We start from the raw sequence: 15,228 nt of genomic DNA on the forward strand, positions 1-15,228 counted from the left end.
TTTTAATATTGCTAATGCATTTATTCTTATGGTCCTACTGTTAATTTATGAAGGGCTAAGAATATTGTGTAGCTACATATATAAATGCTTTACAGTCATGGATCATTGCCTTTGGAGGAAAATAAAATTTTAAAGTCTTGTCCTTTGAAAAATAATCTCAGAATGGGATGTCATTTGTTTATGATACTCTCTTCAAGGGAAATGGAGAAAAAAGAAACACACTCTACAATTAGCTTAGGGGCAACTCTATCTTGGAGAAAGAATGCAGGTGTTAGTAATATCATCCTGTCTGGATTAGGGTCTCATGCATCATGGCTAGCAGAAACTAATTTTTATTGATGTTGAATTCTTGATGAAGTTTGAACTTGTCAAGAGTTGTAGGCTTATAAATGGGTGTATATGATGAAATGTTATTCAATTAAGCCTCATAATGCTCTAGGGTATTTCATTGTTCTGAAAAGGTGATCTCTCAAGCATGTTGTTTCCTGTACCCACAGGCTAATCCTCAAAGTGTACATTCATAACTGAACTTTAGTCTACAATTTTGAAATAAATCCTGTGGCATTTATTAGTTAAACATGTATTATTTCCCATACAACACAGCTTTTTATTGACTTATTTTTTTCTTTTGAAAACAAAATGAAATTAAGGTCCTTTTATATCCTGTTTCTTCATTTAAAGATATTAATAGATCTGATTTTAAATAAGTTTAGAGGCTATCAGTGGAGATAAAACTACAAGGACACAGTTGATGCATATGTACTTTCAAAGCACCAATATGGTGACCTAGTACACTCAACATGATGAGTTCATGCAAATATTTTATTTTTAAGGACAAAAACTTAATTAGAGGCCTTTTATTCGTCTCCTATGAAATATGTGTGTCATTGCAATTAAATAATAAAGCAATGGGTAATCTTTCTAAGCTATATGTTTAATCACGAGATTTAACAACATGCTACCCATGATGTTGAACCATAAACCTTAACTAAATATAAGAGGATATTTCGTACAAGTATTGCAAATACAGTAATGACTTTATAATCCTTACAAAATGTATTATTACTATTATTTGTTGAAAGGCTGTTATATTTTGGGCACTGTGTTAAGTATTTAAATTATATTATTTAACTTCAGAGCAGTTGTGTTAGCCATGTCACAGATTAAACAATTGCACTGAACGAGGTAAAGTTTAGTAACATACTGAAAGTGGCATGGTTGATATGAGGCAAATATAAAATTTGAATCTGGGCCCAATTGCAAATTTTGTGGATGGAAAATATAATTTTAAAATGTAAGCATTAACTTTTAAGCAACATATTTGAGATACAAGCATCAATTATTTCTATTTGTAAGAATCTCTTTAAGGAGAGGCCCTTATGCAACTGAGAGCTATGCTGATTATGAAAGTGAAACATAATTTAAATCACACCATAGTAGCAAGGCAGCATAAGATTGCAATGGCTAGAATGTTATGTTAGAATATGCATTCTGGAGTCCAAAGGCTAATTTAAAATCCTATTTACTGGCTGTATGACCTCAAGCACATTACCAGTGTCTAGGTGCCTCAGTTTCATTATCTGTGAAACAGACATATTAAAAATCCCAACTTCACGTGATCGTCAAGTCAGTGACAAGTTAAAAAATAAAAACATCAACACAAATATATGAAGTATTAAATGAGTTAATGTATGTCAAGTTCAGTGCCTGCACATAGAATCTTGATGTGCATATAAGTCGCTGTTCTATTACACAGAACCATTTGTGGCTCATGATCATGATGCTATGAAATGAATACCAAGGTCTCATAAGGATAAAAAGTGAAGAAAATTTGGAGTTAAAAGAAAAAGATGTACATTAAGCTAATTAATGGGAAAAGGGTGGGAAATGACTTATAAGTATTGTAGAGAGATTATGATGTTATTCATAATCTAGCATAAATTAATTTATTCAATGAGTATTTAGAGAATAAATTTTGCATGCCTGGCACTATGTTAGATGTAAGAAACAGTGAAGTGAGGGACAGAGATACAATCCTTGTCTTTTTAAGACTATAGTCCAAATTTACAATAATAAAATTAAGCTGAGGTCAAGTATTTCTTAGTGCAACCATAAAATTGAGACTCATTGGAGTCTCCAGTATATGTGCAGTGTAGTCAATGTCTGTTGAAGTTACTTATTACTGCAGCTTATGAAGAAAAGCATCTTCTGAATTAGCCTGACTCTCAGCGAATGTGGCATAAATTTATGTGAATACACATTACCCTATAAACTCAAGAGATTAAGAAAGAGTAAAATCTGTGTGCATAATTGTGGATTTAATCAAATAGAAATTGATAATACAATAAAAAATTAGGTATTATAAGTGGTATTAAAAATGTATAGAATGTTATCTTAGCTTCAGTTTTTCCATAAAAATGGAAAAAATATGTAATTTTCTATAACTTCTTATAGAGTAAAATTGGAAAGATAAATATAAAACATTACATGAGAAATATGTAATTTTCTTTAACTTCTTATAGAGTAAAATTGGAAACATAAATATGTTCATTTCAATGAATTATAAAGACAGAAATTCAAGCTGTATTAAATAAATTTTTTTAAAGTTTCAGTGATTCGTGATTGAGAATAGAAAGCCTGGCCATCCAGTTTTGTTTTGATGTGAACCAATGCACTGGAGGAAATAAGACTTCACTGGCAATATCGAATAGTCCTGGACAGTTTAATGAATGTAACCTTTAGCCAAAGGAAAGATTAAGTGTTTGCTGATGGCTTACGTCAATGGTGACCATGCGTTCACATTGCGTGAGAGTCTCACTTTAAAATGTTAGTTTTTGGCTACCCATATGCAGAAAACTGAAACTGGATTCCTTCCTTACACCTTATGCAAAAAATTAACTCGGGATAGATTAAAGACTTATACATAAGACCTAAAACCATACAAACCCTTGAAGAAAACCTAGCCAATACCATTCAGGTAGGCATGGGAAAAGACTTGAGTACAGCACCAAAAGCAATGGCAACAAAAACCAAAATTGACAAATGGGATCTAATTAAACAAAAGGGCTTCTGCTCAGCAAAAGACAGTATCATCAGCATGAACAGACAACCTACAGAAGAGAAAATTTTTGCACTCTATCTATCTGACAAAGGTCCAATATGCAGAATCTACAAGTAACTTAAACAAATACACAAGAAAAAACAACCCCATCAAAAAGTCGGTGAAGGATATGAATAGACACTTCTCAAAAGAAGACGTTTATGTGGCCAAAAGACATATGAAAGCTCAGCATCACTGGTCATTAGAAAAATGCAAATCAAAACCACAATGAGATACTATTTCATGCCAGTTAGAATGGCAATCATTAAAAAGTCAGGAAACAACAGATGCTGGAGCAGATGTGGAGAAATAAGAACATTTTAACACTGTTGGTGGGAGTGTAAATTAGTTCAACCATTGTGGAAGACACTGTGGTGAATCCTCAAGGATCCAGAACCAGATATACCATTTGACCCAGCAATCCCATTACTGGGTATATACCCAAAGGATTATAAATAATTCTACTATAAAGACACATACATACATATATTTATTGCAGCACTATTTACAATAGCAAATACTTGGAACCAACCCAAATGTCCATCAATGATAGACTGGATAAAGAAAATGTGGCACACATTCACCATGGAATATTATGCAGCCATAAAAAAGAATGAAAAATGAGTTAATGTCCTTTGCTGGAAACCATCATTTGCAGCAAACTAACACAGAAACAGAAAACCAAACACTGCCATGTTCTCACTCATAAGTGGGAGTTGAACAATGAAAATACATGGAAACAAAGAGGGAAACATCACACATTGGGGCACTGGGGTCTGTCAGGGGTTGGGAGACAAGGAGAAGCATAGCATTAGAACAAATACCTAATGCATGCGGGCTTAAAATCTAGATGACAAGTTGATGAGCGCAGCAAACCACCACGGCATATGTATACCGATGTAACAAAACTGCATGTTCCGCCTGCACACATATACCAGAACTTAAAGTATAATTTAAAAAGATAAATAAAATGAAAAGTCAAAAAAATAAAATAAAAATAAAACATAAAATGTTTTATCAATCATATTATAAATTTGGCTAAAAATGTGGTCATTTATATAGAAAATATGCAAGTCATCTGTATTTTTACGAAAACTGTAAATTGAATAGGTATTTGTTTTGGTGAAATTTTTAGTTTTGGGCAAAATTTGACATAAGTTGAGTCAGTAAATGTGCTTCTATGTATGTATGAATATTTTGACTCTTGAAATTTACTATTAACTTTCTAGCACAATAAGACTTCATTATTTTTATTGGCTTAATATACATTACTCTAAGGGGAAAAATGCTATTGAACAATGCTATGTCATTTTAAAAGGATTATAATAGCCATAAGGAAAAATAAGTACATTAAGTTTTCATAATACTGCTTAATATTAAAAATGCCTTACAATCCATTACCATGAAAACATAAAATCACATGCTATACCATACTTTTTTAAAGTGATGTAAACAAGTTCATAAGAGCATTTCTGTTCTCAGCATGTTTACAGTTTAGCTAGGGAGAGAAGATAGGAAAGTAGGAAAAGCTAAAATGCAGCAGAAAAATCTAAATAATATTAAAACAAGGATGCAGTATAAGTAAATATGACCATTATTGATTTTCAATAGAATTGTATAAAAAATTATTGGAAATAGAATGTGAAATGGATTTAGAGCAGCATTTAGAGAAAGCCATTCTCAGTAGGTAATAGAATGAATAAAAGCATGGAAAAGCAAAAGTCTTATGGTGTGTTCATGAGATGGTGGCTTTTCAGGGCTGGTTTGAATGAAGGGTTCACAAAGGGGATTTCAGTTAACTCAGTTCAGAGAATATTCAACTCCTACATGTTAAACCTGCACTGGATACTGAAGGAGGGGGATACAGAGTTAAATAAGACATTTTTTATTTTAAAACCATCATTCAAATACTGTGAGCAGTGCTGATAAGAAATCCCTGCTCTCGAAAATCAAACACCGCATGTTCTCACTCATAGGCGGGTGTTGATCAATGAGAATACATGGACACAGGGAGGGGAGCATCACACACTGGGGTCTGTTGGGGGAAACGGGGGAGAGACGGGGGGGTGGGGAGGTGGGAAGAGATAGCATGGGGAGAAATGCCAGATACAGGTGAGGGGAAGGAAGGCAGCAAACCACACTGCCATGTGTGTACCTATGTAACAATCTTGCATGTCCTTCACATGTACCCCAAAACCTAAAATGCAATAAAAAAAAAAAAGAAAAAGACATTAAAAAAAAAAAAAAAAGAAAGAAACCCCTGCTCTCAGGTGCCTAATCAAGGAAGATAGACCCTACATAGCAGACAGCCTCTAATCATCTCCATCTCCCTGCCTGGTATTTACACCCTTATGTGATCTCCTCCATTGGGTCTTTGGGTAAGACCTAGTGACTCCCATGAAAAAGAATAGAATATGGTGAAAGTAGCTGGGGAAAGAGGCTTTCTGATATCACACAATGGATTATCCTGTCCCCTTAATGAATAACATTTTCCTCTGCTGATGTCAGGTCATGTTTTAGTGAATAGCCACAGGGACGTAAATATCTTCACTTTATTTTTTAACATTTTTGGCCCATTCATAGAAGTCTATCCATATACCTCTTCTCCAGACCCCCTTGTTACCAGTTTTATAGTCATGTTCCTTCCAAGTCCCTGACCATTCAGTCAACCCATTGATCACAACTGATGAATTGGTACACAATTGCACATCTGGCCATTTCTTCTTCTAAGGAGTTTATGCTTAATCAGGATTGTCCAGGGAAACAGCTAATAGGGTGTGCGTATTTATATAAATGATTCTATACACTCAAGTGACATGTCCTTTGTTGGAAACTATCATTTGCAGCAAACTAATACAGAAACATCTATGCCTCTCCTTGTCCCCCACCCCCTGACAGGTCCCAGTGCCCCAATGTGTGATGTTCCCCTCCCTGTGTCCATGTATTTTCATTGTTCAACTCCCACTTATGAGTGAGAACATGTCAGTGTTTGGTTTTCTGTTTCTTTATTAGTTTGCTGTGAGTGATGGTTTCCAGCAAAGGACATCTCACGTGACTGTGTAGAATCATCTATATACATACACACACCCTATATGTATGTATACATACATATAGGGTGTGTATATGTAAATGAAAAGGTATGAACATGTATGGACCTAAAGCTAGAGCCCCAAAATATATTTTTAAAAACTGACAGAATTGAAGGGGGAAATTGCCAATTCAATAATAAATAATAGTTGGAGATACTATTAGCTCACTTTCAGCAATGGATAGAAAAACTAGGTAGAAATCAATACGGAAATGGAAGACTCGATCAACCCTATAAATCAATGATAACTAACAAATATTCCTAGAACACATTCTCAAGTGCACATGGCACATTCTCCAGGATAGACCATATGTTATTTCATAAAGCAAATCTCAATATATGTAAAAGGAATAAAAGCATACATAATATGTTTTCTGACCACAATGTAATGGAATTAGAAATTAATAATGAAAGAAAATTTGGGAAATTCAAAAGAAGTAGAAATTTTAAAGAACATTTCTAAATAACTAATCATTTAAAGAAGAAATAGCAAATTAGAAAATACCATAAGATAAATGAAAACAAAGCCACAACATACATAAATCTACAGAGTGCAGGTAAAGCAGCCATTAGAGAGAAATTTATATTTCTAAATGCCTACTTGTAAAAAATCTCAAATTTCAAAAAATAGAACTTTTCACCTGAAAAACTGGGAAAAGAAAAACAAAATCCAAAGGAAGTAGGAGAGGCATGATAAAAGATTAGAGTGAAAATGAATTAAATTGAGCTTAGAAAAACTGTAAAGACAGTCAAACTGAAAGTTGGCTTGATAAACAGATCAACAAAATGATAAAGTATAGGTAGACTGACACAAATGAAATCATAAAAGACTCAAATTAGGGGGACCTGCATGGGGGCTTGAGGGGAGCAAGTGTCGTCACTGAGTGCTGCGCCAGACTGCGACAGATATTGGGAGGGCAAGTGTTTCTTTTTGGCCCTTCCCTTTGGGTCCTGGAGCGAGAAACTCTAACGTCCAGATCAGCGGACTGAAACGCAGGCCGAGGACCCGGAGGAGTCTTTTTCACCCGTTTCCCGTCGCGTGCTTAGGCGCACTGAGGGCAGTCTTTGTGGGGTCCTCGTAGCCAGCCAAGATGGCTGCCCCCACAGCGAGGGCTTCCCGAGGCGAACTCAGGTGAGGTGGAGCTGCTCTAGTGCTGAATTCAGGGATCCCCTGATTGACAAGGAACGTTATGGCAGGCCTGTGGAGAAGCTGACTGAGGAGTGTGATTGGGCGCTGGAGAAGACTCAGCTCATCAAAGCTGCTCCAGCAGTGAAAACAAGTTCTGTGTCTGAAGACCCAGCCGTCAGTAAATTCACCAACATGACGATGAAAGGAGGAAGCAAAATAACTGGTCAGATCCCTCGTGACTCAGACTCTGGAAGCTGTGAAAAGGAAGCAGTTTGAGAAGTACCATGTCGCTTCTGCAGAGGAACAGGCAACCATTGAACAGAACCCCTACACCATCTTCCACCAAGCGCTGAAAAACGGTGAGCCTATGACTGGGCTGGTACCCATCCTCAGAGGAGGCCGTTTCTACCAGGTCCCTGAACCCCCATCCGACCCGCATCGCTGCTTCCTGGCGGTGAAGTGGGTGATGGCTGAGTGCTGGGAGAATAAGCATAGGCGGACTCTGATGCCAGAGAAGCTGTCACACGAGCTGCTGGAGGCTTTTCATAACCAGGGCCCTGGGATTAAGAGGAAGCATGACATGCACAACATGGCTGAGGCCAAAGATGCCCTGGCCCACTACCGCTGATGGTAGAGGCTCCAGGAGCCCAGGGCCCTCTGCCGCAAGAAACTGTGAGCCACTGCCACTGAAAAATAGCTGTGGTTAAGGATGTAGCTGCTTTGTAAGGGTGGGCAAGCCTCAAAAGAAAGATGGAGCAAAGCCGGGCGCGGTGGCTCAAGCCTGTAATCCCAGCACTTTGGGAGGCCGAGGCGGGTGGATCACGAGGTCAAGAGATCGTAGACCATACTGGTCAACATCGTGAAACCCCGTCTCTACTAAAAAAAAATACAAAAAATTAGCTGGGCATGGTGGCGCGTGCCTGTAATCCCAGCTACTCAGGAGGCTGAGGCAGGAGAATTGCCTGAGCCCAGGAGGCGGAGGTTGCGGTGAGCCGAGATCGCGCCATTGCACTCCAGCCTGGGTAACAAGAGCGAAACTCCGTCTCAAAAAAAAAAAAAAAAAAAAAAAAGAAAGATGGAGCAGCATATTTACTGTCCAGGAATCCTTTCTTTGAGGCTGGAACTTGCTCTCTCTGCCCCCATTGCCTTGTAAAGATCCCTCACTGAAAGATCCCACATTGACTTGGGAATTTCCTGCAGGAAACTCGGGGAGCAGTTTTCTCTTCCCTCAGCTTGGGGTGGACCTTTGGATGTAAAAGGAAGCAGTTTTAGTATTATAAAAGATGTATTGGAAAATTCTCACGCTGATGGGGTATAGCATGTGGTGCAGTGCCAGCATCCATTGAAACTGGCTGGAGGAAACAGGCTTGTTTCCCGAGTAGTCCATGTACAAAATGTATAAAAAGTAGTTTCTGGTGTAAAAAAAAAAAAAAAAAAAGACTCAAATTAGTAAATCAGGAATAAAAAAAAAAGGCATTCTTCTTGGTCTTATAGAAGTGCATGAATTATAATATTATCAAGAACTTACTGAAGCAGACAGTTCTATTAAAAAAAGGAAAAAAAGGTAATATTATCAACACAACTATATGCCAACAAATCTGATAACCTGAATAAAATGGACAATGTTCTAAAAAGAAACAAATTACCAAAACAAATTAAAGAAGCGAAACATTGGAATACGCCTTTAACAAGTGAAAAAACTGATTTTAAAAGCTACCTACAACGTAAAGCCTAGTCTCACATATCTTCACTGGTAAATTCTATCAAATATTCAAAAAAGAATAATATTTGTCCTCCATAAACTCTTCCAAAGCATGAAAGAGGAGGAAACACATTCCAATTTATTCTATTAGGCTAGCATTATGTTGATACCAAAATGGCAAGCATGTTCTTGGCAGCAGTTATTGCTTCATATAACTAGACATCCAGAAGTAGATCAGGCTGCAGAGTTGCCCTAAGTATATCCAATATGCTTCTCTGCAGTTCACCACCTTCCTTTCACCAGTTTCATCTTCATTTGATGAAAACAAAAGGTTACAACATTTTTTAATGTTTGAAGCCACATTGCAACATGTAGAAGAAGCAAGTGAAAATTTTTTCTTTCTTTTCTTTTTTTAAAGAAAGAAAAAAGAGAGAGAGAAAGAAAGAAAAATAAGTTAAAAAAAAAAAAGAATGAAGGAGAGGAAGAAAGAGGAAGAGGAAGAGGGAGAGAGAACGGAAGTGTTGCTTTATTGCCCACGCTAGAATGCAGTCTAAAAATGGGTATTGAAAACCTCTTTTATACCAATAATTGTACTTAATAATGGAGACAGGAAAAAATGAGAGAAGAAAATAACAAACAAGCAGCCAACCAATATTTCATTTAAACCTGTAAGCAGGTGTGATGTGGTGCTGATAAGAGTGTATATTTTGTGTATTTAAAGTGGAGAGTTCTATAAATGTTTATTAAGTTTACTTGTTCCAGATCTGAGTTCAGGTCCTGGATATCCTTGTTAATTTTCTGTCTCATTGATCTAATATTGATGTTGAAGTCTCCCACTATTCTTGTGTGGGAGTCTAAGTCTCTTTATAAGTCTTATGTATCTGGGTGTTCCTGTATTGGGTACGTATATATTTAGGATCGTTAGTTCTTCTTGTTGCATTGATCCTTTTACCGTTATGTAATGTCCTTCTTTGCCTCTTTAGATCTTTGTTGCTTTAAAGTCTATTTTATCAGAGGCGAGAACTGCAACTCCTGCTTTTTATTTATTTATTTATTTTTACTCTCCATTTGGTTGGTAAATCTTTCTCCATCCCTTTGTTTTGAGTATTTTGTATCTTTGCATGTGAGATGAGTCTGGATGCAGCATACCAATGGGTTTTGGCTGTGTCTTTTGATTGGGGGATTTAGTCGATTTAAACGTGAGTTTAATACTGTCATTTGATGTTAGCTGGCAGTTTTGCCTATTAGTTGAGGTAAATTCTTCATTATGTTGATGCTCTTTACTTTTTGGTATATTTTTGGAGAGGCTGATACTGGTTGTTCCTTTCTATGTGTAGTGGTTCTTTCAGAAGCTTTTATAAAGCAGGTCTGGTGGTGATGAAATCTCTGAGTACTTGCTTGTTCACAAAAGATTTTATTTTTCCTTCACTTATGAAGCTTGTTTGGCTGGATATGAAATTCTGGGTTGAAAGTTCTTTTCTTTAAGGATGTTGAATATTGGCCTCCACTCTCTTCTGGCTTGTAGGGTTTCTGCTGAGAGATCTGCTGTGAGTCTGATAGCCTTCCCGTTGTGGGTAACCTGATCTTTCTCTCTGGCTGCCCTTAGTATTTTCTCCTTCAATTCAACCCTGGTGAATCTGACGATTATGTGCCTTGAGGTTGGTCTTCTTGAGGAATATCTTTGTGGTGTTCTCTGTATTACCTGGAGTTGAATATTGTCCTGCCTTGCTAGGTTGGGAAAGTTTTCCTGAGTAATATCCTGAAGAGTATTTTCCAGCTTGGATTGATTCTCTTCGTCACATTCAGGTACACCTATCAAATGTAGATTAGGTTTTTTCACATAGTCCCATATTTGTTGGAGACTTTGCTCGTTCCTTTTTATCCCTTTTTCTCTAATCTTGTCTTCTCGTTTTATTTCATTAAGTTGGTCTTCAACCTCTGATATCCTTTCTTGTGTGTGATCAATTCGGCTGTTAAAACTTGTGCATACTTCCCAAAGTTCTCGTGTTGTGTTTTTCAGCTCCATTAATTCACTTATATTCCTCTCTAAATTGTCTATTCTCGTTAGCATTTCATCATACCTTTTTAAAAAGTTGTTAGTTTCTTTGCATTGGGTTAGAACAAGTTCTTTTAACTCACAGAAGTTTCTTATCAGTCACCTTTTGAAGCCTACTTCTGTTAATGGAACACACTCGTTCTCCATCAGGCCTTGTTTCATTGCTGATGAGGATCTGTGATTCCCCTGTAGAGGGAGAGGTGTTCTGATTTTGGGTATTCTCAGCCTTTTTAGGCTGGCTTCTTCCCTTCTTTATAAATTTATCCATCTGTTATCTTTGTAATTACTGACTTTCTAATTAGGTTTCTGAATGGACGTCCAACTTGTTGATTCCCAGCGCTGGAATCTGAGCAACCCACAGCACAGGCTAAAACAGCAGTGTTAAGATTGATGGTGCTTTTCTGACTCTGCACCAAGAAGCCCTGCGCGGAGGCACCAGCAAAACTGCCGCACCAGCCACTGGCAGCCCATGGTGCTCCTCCGCTGGGAATCTCCTGGTCCGTGAGCAACAAAAATTCGTCTGAAAGTGTGGTGTCCTCTTGTTCTCTGCACTTTCACAGGAAGCTACAATCTTGAGCTGCTAGTGATCAGCCATCTTGGATCTCTCTCCTGAGAGAAAATTTTTTCTATAAGTCCCAGTGAAAATATTTTCTAGAAATCCCAATGAACTTTCATTCATGTGTCAGTGGACTGTGTTGTGGTAATTCCGTAAGTGAATGGGTTAATCATGATAAAAATAAACACTGACGAATTCTATAGAATTTATATTTTGCTGTGATAAATGCAGACAATATATTTTCAGCAGAGGGTACTAAGAAGGCACTGAGACAACTGGGATGTCTAAAACTGATGTTTTCCAGTTTTCCTGGTCATGTTGGCAATAGTATTCTGTGTGTGATTCCAGATTATGACAAGTCCTGAGTAGGCTTATCAAGGGACCTACCTTAACATATCACCCTGAAGCTCTACTATGCTTAGCTTAAAGTGTTCCCATAATTGTTTCTAATCACCCATGTCACCTGGATTTAAAATGTGAATTTTAGATGTATTTTCTTAAAATGAAAGGATTATCTTTATATGTCTTGGACACATTACAAAATAGCCACTAGATATCACTCATGAGCAGTGCCTCATAGGTTTTGTCTGTCTGTGGGTATGCATTCTCTGATGTTGCCAGGGTACACCAGATACCACTGCCTGACCAGAATCTATAATTCTACAATCCCATGCTTTAATCAAACTTGGTTTTAAAACTACTCATTGGCTGGAAAAATGCAATGTTGTGTTAGTTGCCACCAATAATGCTCAGTAATGGCTGTGCTTTAGAATGACCCAAGAAATAAAAAAATACTGGTCAGAGGCTATGAAGTGAGGCCCTAACATCATTAGTTCTAAAAATAAAAACAAACAAACAAACAAAACCCACTCTCCTGCTCACTCATTCTAATGTGCTGTCAGTATTGAGAACAAGAAGCTTAGACTACTCACAGCACCTACCTGAAATGACAGGAATCTCACAAACCAGTGGGGTAACGTACTGGAAAGTCATGCATAGATAATGGAGGTAGCCAAAATATCCAATATAGTAATATCACTTTAAACAATTCTTTCTTTAATAGTATGAGTTTACCCAGATAAATGTTTGAAAAAATCAACATGTTTTTGTCCCATTTCTTTCTCATTAATAATTTCTGTTAACTTTTGTTTAATTGTATTATTAATTTAAAAAAATCATGTTCTCTGGCTAGCCTTATATACAGGCATATGTTAGCAGAGTATTAATAAGCTGTAAGACAGCTTATTAGTGGATAAAATAAATATTTATGGGCTTGTATGGAAAAGCCATTCATTTTCCCTTTCTTGAAAAACTTTTTCTCACAAGTAAAATTTTGGAAAAACACTATGTTTATACTTTTGGAATTACCTATAATGTCTAATTATGTGTACCTGCTAGAATAATTACAGTTTATTTTATTATAATCAAACATCTTTTTTATTTTACATTTTCATAGAAAATTCCCCAGTTTAAATCTCACAAAAAGTGCTTTACAGTTGTGTCTAAACAGACAAAATATAAAGCAGTCATCCGTTAAAATAATATTGTGCAAATTCTATGTTAAGTGAAATGGATAGTTGCAAAGTTTTCATTTTATTGTCCTTATTTAATTTAGGTAATTTGTGTCATGAGAGTAATTTATGTAGAAACTTTTTTCAATTTTAATCGAGACAAAAATTATGAAATGCATATCTTAAGAGCACAGTTATTATAGGAAGGAAAACTCTGGGCCATATCCCAACATCAAACTGGGAAAACAAAAACTAAACATATTGAACAGATACAGCATTGAATATCTCAAATCTTAATGCCAGTCTCCATTTAGTTTTTAAGAGATATGAAATTAGGAATTTTTTTTTATCTGTCAGCTGTGCTTTCTGGCTACAAATAGAAAGGATTTCATAGTTGCCAATATTAAAAAAAAAAAAAAAAAAGAGAAGACTCCACTGTCTTGAAGAAGTCTAAATAATAGAATTATTTTCTTAGATACATTATATTAATTGACATTTAATTTTTATTACATTAAAGTAAAATTGTCCTCTTATGATGTGAGAACATTTCCTCTTGGTGTGTGTGATTTTTAATTTATCTATGTATTATCCCTGTAATCTTTCTTCATCAAGTTATTCATTTGTTGAAAACAAAATGTTTTTCCATTTCACTTTATAGTTACAAATTTAATTTGATAATTATTTAAGCCATGTGAAAAGTCATCAGCCACACAGTTCTCTAATAAAGTGCTAAAACCATTCTTTCAAAGATGCACATCACATAGCATAACAGTAGAATCAGAAAGACAATGTTTATTAATTGTATTTTATAGTTTCAAATAAATTTATATATTTCATGTAAAAATTAAATTATTTTCTTTGTATCTAATTTTTCATATTTTAAATAGGCTCAGGGAGATATATAATTTTTTATCACTTGGCATATATCAAAGATTTAAAATCAGTTTCCACAAAGCATACTCTTTATACATTTCTACTTATAGAATGGCTGTATTATCTGAATTCTAAGAGGAATGGAAAAAAAGTTGTTTTGCATGGATCATTTAAAATTGCATCAAAAACATAAAAGTATTGCATTCTTACCCCATGATCTAGAAGAGAGGGACTCTTTATTTTCATTTTTAACCTTAGGATCCATTATGATTTATAGTTACTGTCCCCAAAATGCTTAAGGTAGGAAGAAAGGAAAGGAAAAAGGGAGAGGATGGGCAAAGGAAAGGAAGAAGAGAGAGTGAGAGAGAAAGAAGGAACAAAGGGTAGAAGAGAGGAAGGGAGGAAGGAAAGAAGAAAGGGAGGAAGAGTGGGAGGAGAGAAGGAAGAGAGAATGGGAGGGAGGAAAGAAGGAAGGCAAGCAGGTAGATACTCCACATGTGTTCATGCTGCCCAGTCCTGCAACACATTCTCACTCAGCTGTACCTGTTGACATTCTCTCCATTGCTCAAGATCTGTTTTAAATCTAATTTTGTGATTCTTCCCATCATTCTCAAGTTAATGTGATTGCTTTTTCTTTCCTTTTTTTATTATGAAAGGTAAGTTTAATGCATATCCTCCATCTCATGTCTGATAACTTCTTTAGACAGTTTCTGCAGAATTTTCTTTGTTCTTTTTTTTTCTTCCAAGTTTTATTTTAGGTTCGTGGGTACATGTGCAAGTTAGTTATATAGGTAAATTGCATCTTGTGGGGGTTTGGCATGCAGATTATTTCATTACCTAGGTAAACAAGCATAGTACCCAATATGTAGTTTTTCCATCCTCACTCTCTTTTCACTCTCCACCCTCAAGTAGGCCCTGGTGTCTATTGTTCCAGTGCCCATGTGTTCTTAATGTTTGTGGACTACTTATAAGTCAGAACATGCAGGATTTAGTTTCCTGTTCCTGTGTTTATTCTATTACGATAATGACTTCCAGCTCTATACATGTTACTGCAAAGGATATGATCTTTTAAGGATAGTCTTTTATGTCTGTGTAGTATTCTGTGATGCATAGGTGCCACATTTTATTTATCCAGTTCACTATTATGGGCATTTAGGTTGATTCCATGTCTTTGCTATTGTGAATAATGCTGCAGTGAACATACATGGATATG

The 15,228-nt window shown here is 36.1% G+C and overlaps 1 pseudogene; it reads left to right on the plus strand.

Moving 5' to 3' along the window:
* Positions 1-4,746: 4,746 nt before the first annotated feature.
* LOC101045471 (small ribosomal subunit protein uS7m pseudogene) lies at positions 4,747-7,945 on the plus strand (annotated as a pseudogene).
* The last annotated feature ends 7,283 nt before the right edge of the window (positions 7,946-15,228 follow it).

This window comes from Saimiri boliviensis, chromosome 7, assembly GCF_048565385.1.
Source record: "Saimiri boliviensis isolate mSaiBol1 chromosome 7, mSaiBol1.pri, whole genome shotgun sequence".
In the NCBI taxonomy this organism is placed as follows: Eukaryota; Metazoa; Chordata; class Mammalia; order Primates; family Cebidae; genus Saimiri; species Saimiri boliviensis.